At 40.5% G+C, this 23,190-nt stretch overlaps 1 long non-coding RNA gene across 1 annotated transcript in view; it reads left to right on the forward strand.

Moving 5' to 3' along the window:
• The first annotated feature begins 949 nt into the window (after positions 1-949).
• Positions 950-23,190, forward strand: part of LOC311580688 — a 30,321-nt gene continuing 8,080 nt past the window's right edge. The window contains exons 1-2 of the long non-coding RNA XR_014773558.1: positions 950-2,186; positions 11,806-11,933. This is a non-coding gene — a long non-coding RNA (uncharacterized lncRNA). The remainder of the gene's footprint in view (positions 2,187-11,805; positions 11,934-23,190) is intronic.

A 23,190-nucleotide genomic window follows, 5' to 3' on the forward strand; every position in this document is an offset into this window, starting at 1 on the left:
GATGGAGGTGTAGACAATGAGTCAAAAATTATTCATCAATTAATACTGTATTATAATTTGGGATAAATATTTATAAAGAAATGAAAATGTATGGATGCAAAACTGGGTAGATTCTGGGGCAAAGGCAAAGGCAATGATGGTAGAGATGCCGTAAGAAAACACAAGCTAAGCTTCAGTCACCCATTGGACATCTTCAGGACCACGTAGAGAGTCTGTATGCTCAGTGAAAACAGCTTTGGGTCCCTGGAAAGCAGCATAGGCAATTATGACACAAAATAGGAGAAGTGTCGCATACAGTCAAGACAATATGAAACTAATATATCTTGTCTTAGAATGGTGATCTCCAAAATGGGTTAAGACACTTAAGAAATGGTGAACCACAGGGTTTACTGAGGTCTTTCTTCAGTTGTCCCTTACAGATTCGATATGAAGGAACTGTGACTGCTAGGATGGGCTGCCTGATGTCTGAGTTAATTGTGGAGTCTTACCAGGAGCATCCATGGGATGAAATACTATTCCGCATTCTATTGCTCATACTGTTTCTCAGCAACAGGAGAAATGAATGTGGTTAGTGACGGCTACCTGAGTTCCTTACTACTCATTAGGAAAGATCTGTTTAGTGATCTGTCAGAAATCACCCAACAAGATCAAACTGGGTTGGGCCACAAATCAATGTATTGTTATCTCTATGGTGTCTGTCTTATTTCCTAAGTCCTTTGACATACTTCCTAGAGTCATCTCCAAACACCTCCAAATCTCCTTGCTTTTAAGTCCCTGTATTAAGGTGTGCTTGTGGAAAAATCTAAACCGATATGCATTCCCTAGAGACGATATCCTAGTCTCACATCAGATTTGATGTCTCAGAACTAAGGCATTTATGATGGTTGTATCCCAGATGACATACAATTCTTGGAATATACAGAGATTCCGAATGAGGTCATCAGTGCACTTTCTACCACCAAGAAGATGCTGAGAAAGAAATGCATAGCAGCATATGAAGGTGAGCAGTGACGAAGAACACCAGATCATTCAAGAATAAGCAAGAACTGTATCCAGTGCAGAGACCTAAGATAACAGCACAAAGAAGACAGTTCACAGATCCTGTGCTACCAACTCAGAGCTGGGAGCTCCTCTTGGTGGGATAAAATGTGAACAGTAGTGTGTTAGCTACTTTCCATTGCTGGGATTAAAACACCAAGACCAAGGAGACCAACTCATAGAAGGAAGCACTTGTTTGGGGCTTACAGTGACATCAGGATTGAAGTCCATCACGGAACGGCGGCATGAAGAAAGAAGCAGGAATGATGTTGGAGCAGAGGGTGAATGCTCACACCTCAATCTACCAGCATGAAGCCGAGAGAGCTGACTCTAAATGATCAAGTCCTCTAAAACTTCAAAGCTCCCAGATGTCACCCTCAGTGACGTCTTCCATCAAGTCAGAACTCCTAATTCGCCCAAACAGCTAACAACTGGGGACTGGATATTGAAATGTCTGAAAATTATGGTGGGCATCTCATTCAACCCACCATGGGGAGAGTACTGAAGAAAGCCACGTGTATGGACCCAGAGCTTCTAAGTATAGGAGGGAGCCCATCATCTCATCAGAAATATAGTACACAGTCACGGGAGCTGCTGCATCATTCATGTAGATTTACTTCAGGGAAGAAGCTTGTGTTATCTCACTGAAGTCGCCAGACCTCCTGGTATGGAAGTACAAACTTTCTTGAGAGCAGAGCCACTGCTCCAGAACACAGAGGCCTGTATATTTGTCTAGCACTGCTGTGTCACCAACATCCCATCACAGACACAAAAACCTGTTTTTTTTTGAAAGCCAACTAGATCCAGCTGTCTGATTGTCAAGCACCAGAGCTGTCACAGCACCTTGGACCACAGTGAATAGATGGTTTGATTTGACACAACAGTGCCATCCTTTAACCCCCAAAGAACCAAAACATGTGTCCACTGTGACATGTGACCTGACTCCGTCTATCCTTACCACTTCATCTGCTGTCCTCAGTGTTCATTTCAAGACCTGAGAACCTCCCATGAAAATCATGCGTCGTGGCACTTCAACCACTGCTGCTATTGAGACACACCACTCAGGGCTCTGAAGGGACAATCAGTATGGCCCAGACTCTGGGAGATGGCTGCTGTATCAGAGTGGCTGGGAACTTCCAGAATTGGGGGTAAGCTGTGGCCAAACATGTTCTTATGCTAGTTCATCTGCATAGATACAGTGAATCCACTCACGATGGCAGAGCACTTCTTGAAAAAGTATACATCTTGCCAGGTGTGGTGGCGCACGCCTGTAATCCCAGCACAGGGCAGAGTCAGAGGCTGGTGGATCTCTATGAGTTTGAGACCAGCCTGATCTACAAAGCAAGTCCAGGACAGCCAATTCTACATAGAGAAACTATGTCTCAAAGAAATCAAGATAGAGAGATAGATAGATAGATAGATAGATAGATAGATAGATAGATAGATAGATAGACAGACAGATAGATAAATGGCACGTTGTTGAACCAAAGATTAAAATTTTCAACTTTGGAGGACACATTTAAAATGTATTACCTGTAAATGCCATTTACATGCAGGTATTTCTAATAGGTCTAGGGTAATTTTCAAGAACTAAGGGTAGAAAGAAGTGTTCTCTTGAGAGACAGACTTCTTTTTGCTTTTGTCTAGCTGCACTTGGCATTATAGTCACATATGCAGTTATTGAGTAGGCTGCTACTTGGCAACAGAAATGTTATTTATCTCTGGTACTTCCTAATTCTTGGTACAAAGAGCTCTGGGCTTTTTAGGGGTTATCATTTGTGGCCAGACTCCTGAGAAACCTTGAAACTCAATTTGGTTTTCTACTGATGGATGATAGTAACGCGTCCCATCCCATCCTGCGGTATACCTGCCTCTTGGCAACTGATCCTTACCATATCTCACAGGGAATTTTAAACATCCCCAAACTGCTTCAGTGTAAAGCTGAGAACTTGTTACATTAGCAGAGTACAAGCAACTCCAGAATAGCTGCACTGCAGTTGTTAAAATCACAAGCAAGCAGAGGGGACAAGGATCCAGGAAAAAGAGTGGCCAGTCTGAATGCTAGTGGGGGCATCTTGCTCTGATGTGCGCTCAGTCTGGAAAAGCTGAAATCACACAAATGGCCCTGGGATGCATGTTAATTTTATATTCTAATTATTTCCTCTTCTGTTATAAAATCACCATCCAAGTACATTTTAAAGCAAATCTCTATGAAAACGACAGTGGAAATGCTACATGAAGCACTTACAATAAAATAAATTTCCATAAAATTGCGTTACCTTTTTAATTAGATGTTAAGAAAAGTACAAAAATGCAAAGCAGTTTCTGCCTTTATGGGGTGGTTTGAGAGGTACAAAGTGCTATTATACATGATAATTGCCACACCCCAGCCTACTCCATAGGGTAGAAATTGGTCTGTCAAAGTTGAATTACTTAAAATAGTAACAGGTATATTATGTTGGAACAGAATAAAATACCTAATAAAATTGTATGCCAAACCTCTAATCAAAGCAGGAACACAATTCAGGAAGGTTCATTAAAAATCACTCCTTCCAGCAAATATGAGACAGAAGAGTAAATATCAAATAAGCAGAAAGCGCATTGTGTCCTTTTTAACGCTATTTCTATGGTGATGACTCAGCCCTGACAGTAAGGGCTGTGTTAGATCTGGAGGAATTTAAAAAATGCCTTCCAGTCAAAGGTGCGTGTGCTGCAAACCTTAGTACCTAACTTCCAACCTTTATGACTTCTTTTAGGTCTTATAGAATATTTGTGTCCATTTCTTAAATTAAAAATCTTTCTAAAAATGAAAGAAAAAACTTTTATCACTAGATATCTGTGGTAGTTTGAGTAAGAATGGTCCCCATAGGCTTATATAGTTGGGACAGTTGATTCTCTGTTGGTGGCCAGTGTAGGAAGGATTAGGAAGTGTGGCCTAGTCGGAGGAGGTGTATTACTGGGGATGGGCTTTCAGTTTTCAAAAGCTCATGATAGGCCCAGTCTCTCTATGTCTGCCTTTCTGGATCAGAGATAAGTCCTCTCAGCTAAGGCTCCAGTTCCACGTCTGCCTACTTGCTGCCATACTGTCTTCCACAATGACCATGGAGTCACCCTCTGAAACTGTCAGCAAGGCCACAGTTAAATGCTTCCTTTTACATTGCCTTGACCATGGTGTCTCTTCAAAGCAAGAACAGTGAATAAAGACAATAGCTTAGCAAGGAGCTGTTGTCTGAGGACGTTATGAAAATGTTCCTCAGCAATAAGAACATCAGGAGTAAAATGTGGGGAAGTCATTATTGTCTAAGAGTATCTGTTGCTTTAATTCACACATAAACAATTGTTAAACCTCATAGATACATGGGTGCTACTTGCACAGAGTTACCTTTGAAGGTCTCAGAGAGTAAATTACTCCAATTCTGTTTGGCTACTTTGAGAGTAAATATGTTTTTCTTAATGTTCATAGGCATTACAGGTCACATGGTCTGACTACTACACAAGTAAAGAAATTAAAGCTGAGGATAGCTGACTTGTCTCATTTCAAGCATGGCAAATTTAAATCTAGTATGAAACTCAATTTATTTTCTCAGAAGTTATATACACAGAAGTTCATCCTATGACTGTAGGAATAAGACCTTATTAACACAGCTCACCTCACTCATCTTCACACTGTTCTATCTTCTCTCTGCTTATTGAAGAAAGTGGTTTTATACTCAGGATCACATATTTAAATTTGACTCAATTCCACTAAAATGTCAGTGGCTTGGGAGGACATTTATTCAGCTGAGCAAAATGTGTCCATGCCCTTTGTTCTGAATTCCCTTAGACAGTCAACAAATTGTTAGTCAGCCTCAATATCCACTTCTTCCATAAAAGCAATTCTTGCCTAAGTTTATTGTGGGATTAAATATGTTCCTTAGCATAGTGTCTATCCTGTGTAAGGAAAGAACATTAATGACAGGCAATAATTTTTAATTGGAAGATTCAAACAGAATTGAATACTAGAAGCCAATAGATATATTCAAGGATTTATTGCAAAAGATACACTAAGATTTATTAAGAGAAAATTAAACTGAACTTGATAGTACTTGGGATTTCACTTGAGCAAACACACTGAGACAACAGACCTAAATGTTGGCCTGTGATAGAAATATCATTACCACGGATTTATTGCATTATTAGCAAAGCTTTTCAGTCTGGAGTTTGTGCTTTTGGCAAAGTAGGAATCACATGGAAGTCAAGAATATTTACTGTGCCAAAATTGGTCTGGAAATGAAATCTGTTAGCACCAGTATCAGCAATTTGTGTTCTGAAATGTCAGCTCATCTCTCCGATACTCAACAAGTGTAAAATAAAGATTTTATGATCACCAACAACAGAGAAAATGGACACCGATATTTTTTAAATGAGGTAGTATCATACTTCATAGTTTCCCTTAGTTTTAAAGAAATGGGTAGAGCTATTGGGAAAAAGAAATACAGAACTATAAAGTTACACTGATTTGGAAGTCTCAATGCAGGCGATTTGGATGAATACAGAAGGAAAGAAGCTAAATGTTCAATATAATGGAAAGCATGAACAGCATAGACTTAGAAGCCAAAAAGAAGATGCAGCGACTCTTTCTGTTAGAACATAAAACTGACCTGAATGCAAGATATAGTTGTAATGGGAAATTTCAGGTCCCAAGCCATCTGCTGGGAGCCTCATGCTGCTCAGTGCCAGGCATCTGATAAATAGTTAATGAATTCAGTCCTTGACCTGATGAAAATAGCTTTTCTCCATGTTGGCGTTGTTGAAATATGATCAAGGGCGCTGCTTGCCTTAGCCCCTTCCAAATTGCTCCGTTTCCCAATGTGGAAAGCCTGACTTACTTCCTCCTAACTCTCTTGCTCGCTTAGCTTCTCAAAGCAACCCAATGACAAATACTTTGATGTTTTTGTGTAAGGATGTGAGTATATAGTTGGCCACAATTTTATGACAGTTTTTCTAATAAAAATAGTAGCGGGGAATATATTGAATTTTCCTTGAAATAGGTTGTTAGGAGACAAAAAAAGTTTACGTGAATAATCCACTTATTCTAGTAATAAGAAAATATTGATCACTCGATGTGACCTGGTCTTGGTTTTCTTCCCAGCCCCTCCTCCAATTAGGTTTTTTGAGACAGGGTTTCTCTGTGTAGCCTTGACTGTCCTAGACACACTTTGTAGACCAGGCTGCCCTTGAACTCACAGTGATCCATTTGCCTCTGCCTCCCTCCTGAGTGCTGGGATTAAAGGTGTGCGCCACCACACCCGGCTTGGTTTTCTTTTAAGAACTCCAAAGAGGCATTGTAAAGAATTGTGTGAAATTGTTACTGTCTTTAATACAGTTTAGTTTACTAAAACCATGCCTTTCAAAAGCTGAAAATACCTGTAACTATATACAACTCAAGAGAATCAGAAAATTATCTTGCGTATCCTCAAATTTTATCTCAACTTGTCAACTAATTTTATAACCTAGGAAATATGTTCAGAGTTAAAACGTTCTCTATAACCTCCTTGTGGTTGAAAACTATTTCTTTTTTGTAGAAGGGTAATGTTTTTCTGATATTTATTCTCAAAGTGACAGGAATGGGATTTGGAAACAACAGGACACACAAGTGAGACCAGGAGTTGATTTGTGACTGGAAGAATGACCTCAGCTATTTATTTGAAATGGCAGCTTTGGATCACTTGCCAAAGATGTCTGATATAATAACACCAAATATACTTAGCCTCTTCTAGAAATTGCTTTCACTTTCCATTTCCAAAGGGACAATAGGGAAAGCATAGCTTACATCTGTTGCTTGAATCTTATCGGAGTGATTGAAGTGTGTGTGTGTGTGTGTGTGTGTGTGTGTGTGTCTGTCTGTCTGTCTGTCTGTCTGTCTGTCTGTCTATGTCTTTGTCTGTATCTAGTGAGGCAACGAAGGCAAGGACACAACAGTTCTGGTCACTTTTCTTAGATGAGACACAATACTGAACAGAAACAGTTTAAAAGAAGGAAGTATTTTCCTTGTCCCATAGGGGCAGAGGCTTCATGGTTCCACGAGCAGAGAAAGGATGACCATAAAAAGCAAAAACAAAAACAGACAAGAGCAAGATGCACAAGCTGGACATGCTACTCCCTACACACACACACACACACACACACACACACACACACACACACATACACACATACACACACACATACACACAAATACACACACACACACACATACACACACATACACACACATACACACCAGCCATCTGTCCCTCCACCTAGATAGGCACAACCTGGATTTCCTTGCTTCCCAGGAATATGGTCAAATAATGCTCATATCTATTGAACAATCCATTGATTAGATCAGGACCCAATCACTTTCCAAAAGTAAATTGACATAAACATTTATTTAAAGGTAAGAATAATAAAGGCTAGCAGTACATTCCACATGTAACTCCATGACCCAGGAGGCTTAGGAAAGAAGATGACAAGTTAAAAAAAAATCCCCGAGTTGTACCAAGTTCCAAATCAGGTTAGGCATAGAAGAAGACTCTCAGGATGTATCTAAGAAACAAACCATTATAGCCCTACACTTATAATTAATGTGCATTAATTATATATTGTTATGAAAATGGGCTGGTTAGATGTGCTAAAACTTTGGAAATCTCTAAACTCTGTATATATAGGAAAACAGCTAACTTACCATTACCTCTCTGTCATCCATCTTTTCCTACTTCTGCTCTTGGCTAATAAATAAAAAAACACTGACACACACACACACACACACACACACACACACACACACACACACACACACACAAAAGGGAAATTGAAAAAGTAAAAACTGTGATGCAATTAGGTGGGCATCAACATCTTAGGAAACACTCTCAGAAGAAATCTTTTCAGGAGACGTGCTGGCGGACGACAGTGATGTCATTATCTACACACATTCTGAAAAGTATTTAGAAAAGTAGAATCAAATGCCATCAAAAATAAAACTCATGTAGAAGTCTGACCTTGGCCGCCATACAGAATTCTTCAGAACCAGAGGGTACAACCCATGCTGTGCCTGCCTGACCACAGACACCTGCACAGGTCACAACCGGCATGGCACATTGAGTGCAGAACCCACTTACAGCAGACAGCGGGCCCAGCTGAAATCATTCTATACTCTGTGTGTGAGCCTTGCTCATCTTTCAATCCCTTTGTTCTCTGCTTTCTCTTGAAAACAATACATTTTAAGTAAACACTGAGGACCCAGCTTTGGGAAATTTGAACTATAATGAAAATTGAGAGACACCAGGAAGCTAGGAAAAAGAACAGAGTCAGTCCAAAATGATGAAATTAAAGGAAGGAGACGTATTTCAATAGGCTTGTCAGGTTATTACAGATTTTACTTTTGAACAATGTTTTTAAATAAAATATAATTACATTTTCTCTCCCCTCAGATCCTCCCAGCTGGGATTCTCCAAACTCATCTCATATTTCTCCATGCTCAAGTTGATAGTCTCTTTATTATTGTTGTTGCATGTGCGCACGTGCGTGCTCGCACACACACACACACACACACACACACACACATGCACACACACACACACACACACACACACACACACACACACACATTTTCTCTCCCTTCCTTCTTCTTTCCCTCCCTCCCTCCCTCCCTCTCCCTCCCTCCCTCCCTCCCTCCCTCTTTCCTTCCCTCCCTTCCATCCTCTCTTCCCGCTTCTCTCCTCCCTAAGTCCTGTCTTGCTGTTTGTTTGTGTATGGTGTCAGGACTGACTACTCTATATATCAGACAACCAAGAAGGGGCTCATCCCTCAGAAAGGCTAATTTCCTTTCTCCAGCAGCCATTAGCTGCCTATAGTTCTTTGTCTACGGTTCTTTGTCTAGCTGTTTCTAGGAAAGACTGTTTCACAGCAGTCTTCCTGGTATTCTGCAGACAAATTCCTTCATTTTTAAATGTTCACAGCTTTTTTATTATAAGAAAGGAGGAAAGAAGGGCGAGGGAGGGATGGAGCAAGAGACAGAGGCAGGGCAAGGGAGAGGGAGAGAGAGAGAGAGAGAGAGAGAGAGAGAGAGAGAGAGAGAGAGAGAGAGACAGAGACAGAGACAGAGACAGAGACAGAGACAGAGACAGAGACAGAGATATTTCTGTGAATGTCCTAAATCATGAAGAGTGATCAGTGCAGGACAGGAAGGAAAAAAATTTCATTTTTTAAAAATTAATTTATCCACTTTACATCCTAATCGTAGCCCCCTCCCTCCTCTCCTCCAGGCCCTACCCTCCCTCTCTCTTCCCCTTATCCCCCCTCTCCTACTTCTCATAAAATGGGAGCCCTTCACCACCACCAAACCACACCAGCACATCAAATAACATCAAGATTGAGTGCATCTTCTTCCTCAGTGGCCTGGCAAGGCAGCCTGGCCAGGAGGAAGTGATTTTTAAAAAGCATGTAACTGAGTCCTTGTCAGAGACAGCCACTACTCCCCTTACTACGGAACTCACATGAAGACCAATGTGCCCATTGGTACATATGTGTAGGTGGCCTAGCTGCAGTCCTTGGTTGGTGCTTCCGTCTCCACAAGCCTCCTGGGCCCAGGTTGGGCATATACCCAGAAGATGCTCGATAATACAGCAAGAACATTCACTCAGCTATGTTCATAGCAGCTTTATTCGCAATAGCCAGAATCTGGAAACAACCTAGATGTCCTTCAACTAAAGAACTGATAAAGAAACTATAATACATTTACACAATGGAATACTGCTCAGTTATTAAAAACAAGGAAATCATGAAATTTGCAGGCAAATGGATGGAACTAGAAAAGATCATCCTGAATAAGGTAACCCAGACCCAGAAAGACACACAGACTATGTACTTACTTATAAGTGGATATTAGCCATGTAGTACAGGTTAACTTTTGAAAGGACCCTGCTGTTTGAGGTTGCAATCCTCCCAGTCTGGATAGCCATTCTGAGGACCCCCTCTCCCTGAGCACAGCCTCCTACTTTCTGTCTGACTTCATCTGGAGAGTAACTTTCGACATCGATGCCCCTAACAACATTTGACATATGGTCCTTGACATAGTCCCTGCTACCTCTCCCCTCCCTGCACCTATAGGATAATTAGATACTGAGTTTCCATTGATATGGTAGGAGCAATCTGCCAAGTGCAAATCAAACATCCTTGAAGTGCCTAATTCCAACCAATTATGTACACCTATCCTGGCAGCCTGCCACCGACTCCCCAAGGTCTATATAGCTTTTGTTTTCCCTCGATTAAAGATGAACTAGCTCCCTGAAGTGGTTCCCAGAGGGTCATTCTCCATTGTGCTCATGACCTTCAGAGCCCTGCACTTTGCCTTCTGCTCCTTCTGCTTTCAAGGGCTGGTGGCCAACAGCACCGCCTCCCACACACACACCAGGGAAGAGAAGACCCACAGTTAACCCTACTATAACTCACAGCCCCAAGAAGCTAAGTAAGAAGCAGAGCCCAAGAGAAGATGCTTGAATCTCACTCAGAAAGGGAAACAGAACAGACAGCAGAAGGGGTCAGAAAGAGCAACAGAATAAGAGAGTGGAGATGTGGGAAACCAGCACAGAGATAGAATGTTTCACTCTTTATGAAAGTGTCTTATTTTCCATTAAATTTCATTAAATTGATAAAGGATTACTAAAAGTTTCTTAGTTCATAACTCTTTCAAGTTTATTGAATCAAGTTTACCTGGGAATGTGTGTGAGGGCATGTCCTGATGCTGGATTTAAAATGACCAGTCACAGCTAGAGCAGACCATACTACCCTACTTTCTCTGCAATAAACCCTGAAACTCTGAGCTCAAGGGAGCCCTACCTTCATTAAATTGCTTTTGCCAAGCATCTGAAGACAGAAACAAGGAAAGGACTATAAGAAGCAAGATCAGATTTTTATACTCTCAATAAATTATCCTGCTATATTCTTCCAATTTAAAAAAAATGAGACTTATTAACTTGATCTGTTGGTATTTTAAACATTTGAAAAATTTTCAACTCAAAAGTTTTGTTTGGTGATTTTTCCCATTTAAAAACATTACAAATACTGTGTGAGCAATGAGCCAAGGAAAGACGTTGGCCCTCTGTATCAATTTACGTTCAACAAAAACCGTACCTTTTATACAAGATATTATATTAAATGAAAATCTAGTTAGAGTTTTAACTATCATGAGATTATGATGTACCCATTAGTTTTCATCTATGAAAAAAAATATAAATACAGCTCTCATAAATGAAATTTCCTCTAACAGTAAGCAAATATTTACATAAAAGAGTTATTTTCTGACTTTGGCCTGGATTTATCTATTCCTAAATAGACATTGTCTTCAAGGCAAAGACTGACAGCAGTTTCATTCTTTCCCTCTCCAGAATAAGAGCAAGGAAGAGGGAAGTGAAGTAACCGATGGTTGTTCAGAAAAAATGAAAACACCACAGGTCTAGGCAGGCCTGGTCAGAGAAGCTTATATAATCCAAGCTACTTGGAGGCTAAGACATGAAGATCCTAAGTCTCCTGTCTGGGCAGAGTAGTAAGATGCTGTCTTAAAAGCTTTGTTTTGTATTGTTTTTAAAGGAGGGGTGCCAGGAATTGTAATCAGTAGAGAATGCTTCTTTTGCACTGAAAAAAAGTAAAAACCAAGACACCAAGATAGGTTTCCAAAATAGATACAATCTTTTCTCCATTTTCCCTCACTGGAATCATATGTTTTCTTTGATTTTTTTTTTTCTTTAGAGAGTGTGTTTGTCCCATTTCACTCTCTTGGGTCCGGAAGTATGGTGTTCTATGACAGCATAGTCTCCTTTCCGATTTGGAAGGGAACACTCTGACACCTCTTTGGGAAACTGGTTACACATCCACGGGTAAGAGCTGAGCAACTGTCTCCTGCAGTACAGAGCTGCATGTTTTGGAACATTTTATGTGTCTGAGATCATCTTCTCTTTTCATGGTCTCTCAGCTCAAGATTGCTATTGTAGGGTAGTGATGTGGGTATCAATAGTGTTTATGTGCCAATTTGGTCATAATTTCATTGTTTCCATTTACTTCTATATGATGACTTTAATTGTGATTTACAACATCTTTATTGTTGTCTAAAGATGTTATCTTTATGCTATCTATGATGCTTAAGAAAGTGCCAACACTGCATTTTTTTTTTTTTAGGAAGAGTACCAGATGTTAGAAATATGTGGGAGAGAAAATTTGAGCATTCCTTCAGAAAATACAATACTAAAAGTATATTTTAAGACAATATAAAAATGTGTGGGAAATTTATATGAAATAAGAAAGCATATTTCACAGTTTAATTGGCAACACCTAGCTTATTTTCTTAACATACATACTGTATATTATCAATAATTACATAAGATTTACATACTGAAACATATTTTCCCATTTACAATTTGGCCTTCCCCTCTATGGAAATGCAATATTTTTCTGCACAGGACCAACAACTTTTAACAGTAACGTGTTTGATGAGTTTATATCTTTAGTTATTTAAATGAGCATTTTGCAAATATAAAATGTTATTTCCTATGTTTATCTGATCAATGCTGTGTGAATTGAAACTTTTTTTTGTTCTTGGTTCTTAAAAAAAGCCATTCAGATTCCTAGTCGGTGCAATGTGTGAGGATAAGGAAAAGTTTTCACTAGTTTCTATTGTTTTAAAGAAGAAAAAAAGTTGGGTACTAGGTAACTGGAGAAATAAATTGGGTTTCTGATGCAATTTAATGACAGCAAGATGGAGAACATCTGCAAAGAAAGCATTTACTCTTAAGAAAACACCCCCATGTCCATTAGCAGTAAAATATTTACTGAGGAGTGCTTTAGTTTGGTTTATAAGGTTATAAGGCAACTCTTATAAAAGAAACCATTTAATTGGGGCCAGCTTGAAGTTTCAAAGGTTTTAGTTCATTATCATCATGGTGGGAAGAACAGTAACATCCAGGTGCTGAGAGTTCTACAGCTTGGTCTGCAGTCAGCAAAAGGAGAGTGTGTGTCACACTGGGCATAGCTTGAGTATATGTGAGACATCAAGGCCCCATCTCCACAGTGACACACTTTCTCTAATAAGGACACTTTTTTTTTGTTTTTTGTTTTTTGTTTTTTGTTTTTGTTTTTGTTTTTGTTTTTTGTTTTTTGTTTTTTGAGACAGGGTTTCTCTGTGTAGTCTCGGCAGTCCTGGACTCAATTTGTAGACCAGGCTGGTCTCGAACTCAAAGAGATCCACCTGACTTTGCCTCTCAAGTGCTGGGATTAGAAGCATGAGTAGCCCATCCAGTTTTTATTTTTTTTTTCATTCATAACTTCCTACACAAAAATGAAAATTAAAAACCCTCAGAATTGAGAGTATAGACACTTGGTTTTGTTGTTGTTTGTTTGTTTGTTTGTTTGTTTGTTTTCTGAAGCTGGAGATGTTTGCAGGAGATCCAAATGTTGATCCTTAGTGCCTACGTAATCCTGGAACTGCATCTCCAGGGAATGTGACTTCTGACCTCCACAATGCCCTAAACTCCTATACACACACCAACACAGTGTTCTTCTCTTCTTTTCTTTCCCCTAGACAGGGTTTCTTTGTATAATCTTGACTGTCCTGGATCTTACTTTATAGACCAGGCTGGCCTTGAACTCACAGAGATTCACCTGCCTGTGTCCCACAAGTGCTGTGATTAAACGTATGCCACCATCACTTGGCCACAGTGTTCTTAAATAACCACTGAGCCACACCTCTTAATAGCACCACTTCCTATGGCCAAGCATTCAAACATATGAATATATGGGGACCGTACCTATTCAAACCACCACAGAGCTGCATATTTTATTTCATAGACAACTTCACCGGGAAATATTTTCTAGTGTTTAGGAATATTCTTTTCCAAGATACATATATCCATCTTTTTTTAATCCATGCCAATGAAGTTCCGCCTTTTGGAAGATGAGAATATATCTCTTGACTCAATGAGAAATAAGAAAAAAAAAAAAAAAACAAGTAAATGTGTACGACACTTGGAACTTCCAAAAAGCTTCATTAATGCAATTCATAAGCCCATCAACACACTTTTTCATCCATGTTCAGCAATGTGATCCTTTGCCTTTTTATGGGGGCTTTTCTGTTTCTGGTTAAGAATTGGATTATCATTATTGGTTTGCCATTATAGTAGTCTTAACATCCTGAGAAAATACTTTGTATCTGAGTGTCAGAACCATCTTAACTTGTCAGACTAATATAAGCTCCCCGGAGAACTTTACGAAGATTAGCTCAACAATGGAAGTGCTCACAGTTTCTTATGAAGTATCACCCTTAAGTTAGTAAGTTTAGTAAATATATCTTTGGCAATGTACGTGAAAGCTGTGATTTAATAAAGATAAAACTGGTATAAACATGAGGAATTTTGTGATTTTTCACTCTGAATGAACCTTCTCTCACTCATGGTCTGACTTTCTTTTTATTTTTCTTCTTTTTTTTAATTAATTTATTCATATTACATCTCAGTTGTTAGCCCATCCCATGTATCCTCCCACTCCTCCCTTCCTCCCACTTCCCCCCTACTCCCCTCCCCTCCCCTAAGTCTGTGTCTGAGGGGGATCTCCTCCCCCTGAATATGCTCATACGGTATCAAGTCTCTCCTTGGTGACCTATTATCTTTCCTCTGAGTGCCACCAGGCATCTCCATCCAAGGGACATGGTCAAATACTTCTCAGCAGAGACCATGAAAGCCAGAAGGGCCTGGACAGAGGTTCTGCAAACCCTAAGAGAACACAGATACCAGGCAAGAAATAAGGGCTGACTTTCTTTATGTACCAAGAGAGTGGGCATGTGGTCCTCTTCGCCAGCTTGCTGACCTGCAACGCCAAAGGGGGACAAGGGAAGGGTGAGGCTCAGTCAGTGCTCAACTCTCAAACTTTATTTCATAGGCTCTGCTCTCCTCTTCTTCTGTTCTGTGTAGCAGCTCTTTCAGTCTGATCAGTAACTTCTGCCATGCCTGAAGACTGCCGTTTATTTCTTCCTTCCTTGAATTAAAGGCTGTGAGAAGTTCTTACTATCGGCTCAATCAGGAAGGCAGAGGCTACATCTATCTACTAGCTCAAAAGAGAGAATACAAGTGATGAGTACAAAAACCTGGAACATCTGGGACCCAGTCTAGGGTTGGTGCATGAATCCAGGGTAGAAACTACACTCGGGGTATCAGGCCAGAGGTTTCTCTGGGAGAACAGGAGCAACAGTTGCTGCTGGGAGTGAGAACCTGGCATGAAGGAGAACACAATCAGAGATGCCAAAACAAGCAATGAGTAACCGCTAACCCACTGGGAAACAACTGAAAATCTCCAAGGTTCCTTAACCAGACCTCAATCAAGTTGTTACGTGGTCCTGAAAGGGTTTTGTTTTGAGAGAGAAGGGGTTGTGGGAGGGAGGGAGAGAGAGAGGAGGGCTGGGGAGAGTGAGAGGGAGAGTGAGAGTGAGAGGGAGGGTGTGAGGCAGGGCAGAGACTGTGTAGCCATATAATGCATGTGGAAGCCAGAGGGGCAACTCTGAAATTGATTCTCTCTTTCCACTTCCCATGGGTTCTGGAGATCAAATCCAAGTTGGCAGATTTTTAGAGACAAGTACCTTTACCTGCTGGGCTCTTTCTCCAGCCCCAGTCCTAAGTTTTAAGGTTCTCAGGAGAAACAACGACAGTTGGATATTAACTACACTTGAGTAAGATCATGCTATATTTCCACTTCAGGTTTCTTGGTACCACATTTTCCTTGTGCCAGCTGGCATGACAGTGGCTGATGGAATTTATATTCACCTAAGGAAAAATACAAGTGAGGCTTCAGGGTGTAGCTCACACAGTCCCTTCTACAGACGTCCATCTTTGGCCGTCCTGGTATGTAACTGGCCTCTTGGAAAATTCCATTGTCCACTATGCTGATTTGTGTTCTGTAACAATTATCACCAACTGTCTACTTGACAGGGTCTACAACAATTACCTAAGAGACAAGCCTCAGAGGAGTTTTCTAGTTTAGGTTAATTTAAATGGGAAGACAAGCCTGCATGTGGTGGTAGCTCCAGTCCTTGTGCTGGCCCCATGCTTTAGAAAAAGGGAAAGGCTCTCTGATCATGAGTATATGGTTATGTCTCTCTGCTTCACAACTGTGAGTGTAATGGGACCAGCTGCCTAACCTCTAGAAACCATGACCTCTGCACCACAACGGACTCACCCTTGAACGGTGAGACAAAATACATCCCTTCCCACGCGTTGGTTTTATCATGGATTTTGTCACAGTTATGATGCAGATAGCTAATGTACCTGGTGTCCTGATTTGAACCAGACCCTGTGTCATAAACGTGTAGTAGGGAGGCGGAATCATCACATAAAATTTTAGGATATAATTGGACTGTCACTTTCAAAGTAAAACAAAAGTTTCCAGCCTGGAGATATGCCTCAACAGTTAAGAGCACTGGCTTCTCTTCCAGGGGATCTATCTGGTTTTGATTCTTAGCACCTGTGTAGCAACTCACAAACATCTGTTTTTCCAGTTTTAGGACCTCTGGCGCCCCCTGCTGGCTTCCCCAGGCACCAGACACAAAAGTGGTGTCAGACATGCATAAAAACAAAACACCCACACATAACATATAAAACAGAAATAAAAATTACAACAGGAGTCTCTTTCTAGAATATGTGACATTTAATAAATATAAATTTTGTTACATACAATACAACTTTTATAAAAATCCTTCAACGGAGAATAAGACTGACTTTGCTTCTTCAGAGAGATGCACAGCAGCATGGCAGCTGAGGTGTCTGTGTATGCAGCCAGGCTTTATACATCAGAAACACAAACGATAAATTTAAAAAAAAAAACTAGTTTTGACAAACTATTCTAGAGGACTTAACACTCTTGTGTTATTTTAGATAAAATGCTATAAAACAAAATTATTGTCCTATTAATATATGATTACAGAGCATGTAATTGATGGGAAAAGAAAATGTTCTGAGACATATCAACCAGTTGATGAAATACACATGCTGTTTATCTTTATTTGGGATTTTTGTGCTACATGCCAAAGTCTAATATATTAACTCAAAGTAATCAATTTTCTCCTAAATTGATGTACTCCTTTATATCATATTTTTGTGTATAATTTTATAATATTTTTCTTGAGAGTACTTAAACTATTGTATACATTTTAAGCTCTAAATCCCCTTATTCAACTCTGGAATCTGTCTACCTTTTCTTCCTACTCTCTTGGCTGTTCTTCCCACTTGAGTTAATGCAGCTGTGTGCCAGTGGGTCCCAGAGGAGAAATTTGGAGAAGGCAGCCATTTGATCAAACACACAACATGGCTGGAGAAGGGGAAGGGTAAAGAGATGAAAGAGAGTGTACGGCCTCCTTCGCTGCTGCAGCATAGGCTACTGCTGTGAGAGAGATAGCAGCCTGCCTCATCAGCCTGCCCCAGAGGCTCACCCCTCCAAGCTCAGGTGTCCAGCTGCTGGCCTGAGCTGTCCCACAACAGCAGTCGAGGCAGCTTGCCACCCCTAGCCAAGGCCTGTTGCCCCAAGATGTGGAGGCCAATGCAACACCCCCCCCCCCCCCGCCAAAAGCTGTGTCTAGCCCCTAAGCAGCTGTTCACTAAAGCTTTAAGTAGCACACTGGTAGTTCCCTCCTTCCATCCTCAGCACTGTTAGCCCCTTCTTCCTACCTCACTGCTGTCAGTCCCTCCTTCCTACCCTGGGGCTATGGAAGAGACAAAATGGCGACGCCAGACAGCACTTCTGTGGGAGCTGCCCATGGTGATTTTTCCCGCCTCAGCCTAGTGCTATGATGGAAGTCAATACCTTTCCTGTGTCAAAATGCCTACTGCCACCATGGGAACTGTCCATGATGACGACAATCTTTTCATGACGGCAGCACCTCCATTTTAGTCTTTGTCGGCTATTCACGCTGCAGAGACAAGCGTCCTTGCCATGGACTCTTTGTAAATTCTGTACTTTGTAAAATTGATAACCCCTCAAGGAAGAAGTGGCCAGACCCCTGCCTTAGAAAGCATCATCAGACCCGCCCCTGGGCCAGACTTCTGTAACCATTATCTCCAGTCCTGAAGTAGGACTCAACCCAGATTGTGCTAATTTGAGGTGAAAAGTCTGGACAAAACCCCACCAATCCCCGAAGAGGAGAACCAAGCTATCCCAGAACAGGAAAGCCCACCATTCCCTGAGCTCCTCAAGATCAGGACTTGAAATCCCACCAATCCTCACTCTGGAAATACCTGCCCTAGAAAGTTCTGCCCATTAAGAAATCCTAAATAAAAGCTGTGTCTGCCCAGCTGTCCTTCTCCCAGGAGCAGAGGCAGCCACTCCTGGATTTATCTCTCCAATAAATCTCTTTTAAGAGATTTACTGCCTGGTGTGACTCTCTCATCAGAAGAGGCAATGAGGAAGAAGGAAGAGGAGGAGGAGGAAGAGAAGAAGAGGAAGAAGGGATCAGAAGAGAAAAGGGAGGAAAGCTTAGGATCCTAATATCCTCAGCTCAGCTAATCTTGGGGAAACCTTTCCTTGGGAGCTGAATCACCTGGAAAAGGAGTGTGTTTCAGGCTCCTAAGCTCCTCAGCTCACCAAGTATTAGGGTAACCCTCCCCTGGGAATTGCAATGGTTGGAGAAAGAGTGGGGCTCAAGCTCCTAAGTTCCTCAGCACATCAGAGGTTGGGTAAAACTACTCTAGAAGCTGCACCATTTCTGTAGAGGAGGCCTTCTCTCAGAGCTGAATGGTTCCTGCATTCCAGTGTCTCAGGATGCTCTTCCCCTGGGACACTGTCCCACCTCAAAGCTGCATGCTTCCTGGGCTCCTGTTTTCTAGTATACCTTCCATTTGAGTACCAGGAAGGCCAACCAAACAACGTTTGGTGTGGTGACTCAGATACCCTCCACTTAGGATACTGCTCCACCTCAGAGCTGGGATGCCTTCCCAGGCCTCAGAGTTTTGGGTTCCCTGGGCACCTTTATCCGCACAGGAAGGCAAGCCAACCAACCACAATAGAGAGTCACCAGCCAAGCCTCTCAACTGTCTGCCCCAACAGAAACACTCTGCCTGCCTTTTACATTGCCTCTTCCAGAATTTTCTACTGTCTTAGTTTAATTTCTACCCAGTACACAAGATCAATCTATGGCCAAGTTCAGGGTGAGCACATCCATTTTGGTAATGTCTTTTGGTAGAGCCTAAAAGAAAGTTCCAAGAAAAAGAACCAGAAGGCAGCTGGTGTGTTGGCCTTTGCACTACATCTTGAGGCAACATTTGACTAAGTCTGAACCAGCAGACTGTCTAAGTCTCTTCTGAGTCACAATGACCCTTAGTTACCAAATAATAGTCACATTATCTGATATAAAAAGAATTTAATTCCCTAAAATGAGTCTATTAAACTCTGGCTCCTCTTACTGAATACATTTGAAATGTCTTCCACTTGGTAAAAATGTCTTCAAGACAAAGTAAACAGAAATGGGTGTTCTGTTAATTTTATTATTCTCCAGTGTGTTTAGAGAAGCTGAGAATATATGTTTATTTAATTTATTTTTTATTGTGCATATTAAATGAATGCCAGAAAAAAAATGAGTGGAAAAAGATGCGTTTCTGCCAAAGAACCCATATTATCTGTGTTGAACTTACCATTTAAAACATCAGTGGCTACAAACAACTGTGTGGTTGCAAAACAAGAGTGGTTTCATGAGCTAAAATTAGTGTCTTCTAAAATACACATCATCCTGTCATGAATGAATATCATTAATAGCACAAGTAAAGTTGAAGATTATGATGCTATATTTAAACGTGTCCTGTCCCTATTTTTAACATCTGGAATTTAAAAGATTTTAAATGCTGGCCACAAAGGGAGTGTAATGCCAATACTTCAGGTGTGTTTTTAGATAGTGTTCCCATATGTTGTCCAGGATTACCTGGAATGCCTAAGCTCAAGTAATTCCCCTGCCTCAGCCTCCAGAGTAGCAGTAACTACTGGCGTTAGCATTTTTTATTTCAAAAAGACTTCAGCACATGATACTAGAGTGCAGAAAGGATTTGTTTGTCTCGTATTTAAGAGTCAACACATACCATTAACACTGTGTGGGACATCAGTGAGGCTTTTATAATATAGCATAGTTGTTATCTATCTCATATTAGAATCAGTAAAAGTAAGAATTCCTTATTCTCTGCAGGTTATTAACGATTAAGCAATCAACTTGCCCCCCCGCCCCCCCCCCCGCCCCCGTCTACTGTAGGTTCAGAAGGCATTAAGTTTATACTGTAGATGCATATGTTGTTCCTGTTTTTTATGTCTTTTTCATTCTCTAAAGTACCGCAGATGAAGTTACTAAAGCATGCAATCATCTCTAGCAGAGGCAGTGACTAAGTGGACACACACCACCCTATGGGACTTATCTATAAACTCAGAGGCTTGGCTGCTCTGTTTTTGTCAGCATCTGGAATGCTGCCTCACTTTTTAAAGCCAGTTTCTGCAAACCCAGTCCTCCAGGGAGTTGCATCAGAATTATTCAGAAATCTAGACAATCGAGAAAAGTAGAATATATATTTCAAAGAGAGTAAAATGAAATCTTTTTTTTATTATCAAATATTTTATTTCCTTTTTTAAAATTTTTTATTATTAATTTATTCTTGTTACATCTCAATGGTTATCCCATCCCTTGTAACCTCCCATTCTTCCCTCCCTCCCATTTTCCCCTTACTCCCCTCCCCTATGACTTTGCCTGAGGGGGACCTCCTCCCCCTTTATATGCTCATAGGGTATCAAGTCTCTTCTTGGAAGCCTGTTATCCTTCCTCTGAGTGCCACCAGGTCTCCCACTCCAGGGGACATGGTCAAAGGTGAGGCACCAAAGGTAGTATGACTCATGCATTTTAGTTACCTACCTAAAAACCCAAGTCATTTACATAAAAATATTAGAAGCAATGAATGAGCTCAATACCATTACTTGTGAAAACCAACCTTCAAAACTAGTGAAGTTTATACGAATAAAAATAAAATGAATAAAATTAAAGATCGTTTGTCCCACTCCAGATACAAGAAACATAAATTCTCATAATAAAATTATAAAGTCTGAAGTGTTTTCTAGAATTTCACCATTTTCTCAGATGTGCTGCAGCCTTCAGAGGGAACCCTACTGGCTGCTAGCTCTTGTTGAGATGGACTAGCTGGGCTGAACAGGAGCTAAGTAACAGAGCAGGGAAGAGAAATAGGAATCATGGACGAGGAGCTCCAGCTATCACAAGTCAAAGTCCAAGGATCTCAATTCTGATTCACAGTCATCCAGGTGACAATTTTCTAATGTGCTCACCACATAGGATCCAGAAGAAGCCAGTACATCAACCACACCAGAGGCCGGCATCATCATATCTGTTTCTGGTGCTGTTTTATCAAAGAAAACATGTGAGTGAGAGTCCAGGCACATAGGAGCTCATCACTAGAATTCAGAGAGCACAGAATAAAATTGAGGTTTATTTTACTAAGGAACTAGTTTTTACAAAATAATGCCCCACACTTGGCTGGAAAGTTACTATTCTTTTACTAAAGGTTTCTCTGGGTTGACTACATTTAGAATCATATCTAAGTTATATATAGTTTTTTTTGTGATCTTCTCTTTTAAAAGTTCAAATGGATCCATAGAATATAAAATTCTAGTGACTCTACACAAAGATACCTTTTCTTCCTGAAAGGTTTTAAAAATTAATCCATTCTGCAAATTGTAACACATTCCTTTTGATCCGCTGTCCTTAAGAAGTATTTACACCAGTTTCTCAATATGATTGAAAAAGAACATTTTAAAACAATAGGTGTGTCTACTTTCATGGAATAGTTAGAAAAAAAAGAAAATCTCACCAGTCATTTTGTTGATGCCAACGTTAAATCTCAGCATATTTGATAACTGATACGAAAACACTGAATGAGCTGCCTTTATTCTTTCGGCACCATATCAGATTTCCTCTTATGACCTAATTGCCATCCCATTGGAGAGACACAGGAAGCAAGGCTCCTGTCAAGGAAGGTGAGACACAGCCTCAAAATACGGCTCAATGGTTTCTTTCACATTTTACATATGCAGAAGCCGCGCTACTTATTAGAGCCATTTGGAAAGATAGAGTTGTTAGCCCGGCTTCAGTCCTCATCGTGAACGCTGCAAGAATTTTACAGTATTATAAAAGTGTCCACCTCAATTGGAAACCATTTGTCACTAGATATTTTAGGATTCTTATACCTGAAATTTGTGATTTAAGAGGGATGAACTTAATGTGGGGGATCTCAGGCTCCCTCCAGGATTATAAAAAGGCCTTTCTTTAGGAAAAATGTGTGCCATCTTTTATTAATCTAATATAATCTCAATTGAAAATGAAAGGCTCAGAAAATGGTTTATGGGTCTCTAAAATTTGTACTTTGGGACCATTTTAACATATTTAATATAATGATCATTCTCCTTATTGGCAATAACTCTTTCGCAAGGAGACCGCCAATCTGATCCCTATGCAAAATTCTTTTATCTAAGTTATTGAAGAAGAAGAAGAAGAAGAAGAAAAAAACCAGTTACTGAAACCTATCTAGAAGTTAGGTGGTAGCCATCATAAGATTCTATGTATTAAAAATCTGTGTACCTAGGTGTCCTGCTTTCCAAAACTGGGATGAAGACAAGCTGGTTTTGTAAAACATATTTTAGATACGATCCGTCCTAAAAGACTTTTAATCAAGTAAAATTGAATAATTCAGATTAACAGTGGTAGAAGGAGTCATTTTAAAAGGCAGGTGGGCTATTCTCAGCTGAAGTTTGTTTGTTTGGGGGTTTTGTTTGTTTTTGAAATAGGGTTTCTTTGTATATAGCACTGGCTGTTTTGGAACTTGCTTTGTAGACCAGGCTGGCCTCAAACTTACAGAGCTCTGCCTTCCTTTGCCTCCCAAGTGCTGCACTAAAGGCGTAAGCCACCATTCTCAGGTACACATCTTAAGTGTTAAGCAGTCCACACTGTAGGTATCCTGTTTAAATACACATATTTAAAGAATTAAAGCTAGAGGTCAGATCCACTTGTGTTCTAGTCTGTGGTACCTGCTTGGGGCTAGGATCCACAGACAGTTTTAGGTCTAGATC

Source organism: Acomys minous (assembly GCF_964271855.1).
Source record: "Acomys minous genome assembly, chromosome: 13".
Classification (NCBI taxonomy): Eukaryota; Metazoa; Chordata; class Mammalia; order Rodentia; family Muridae; genus Acomys; species Acomys minous.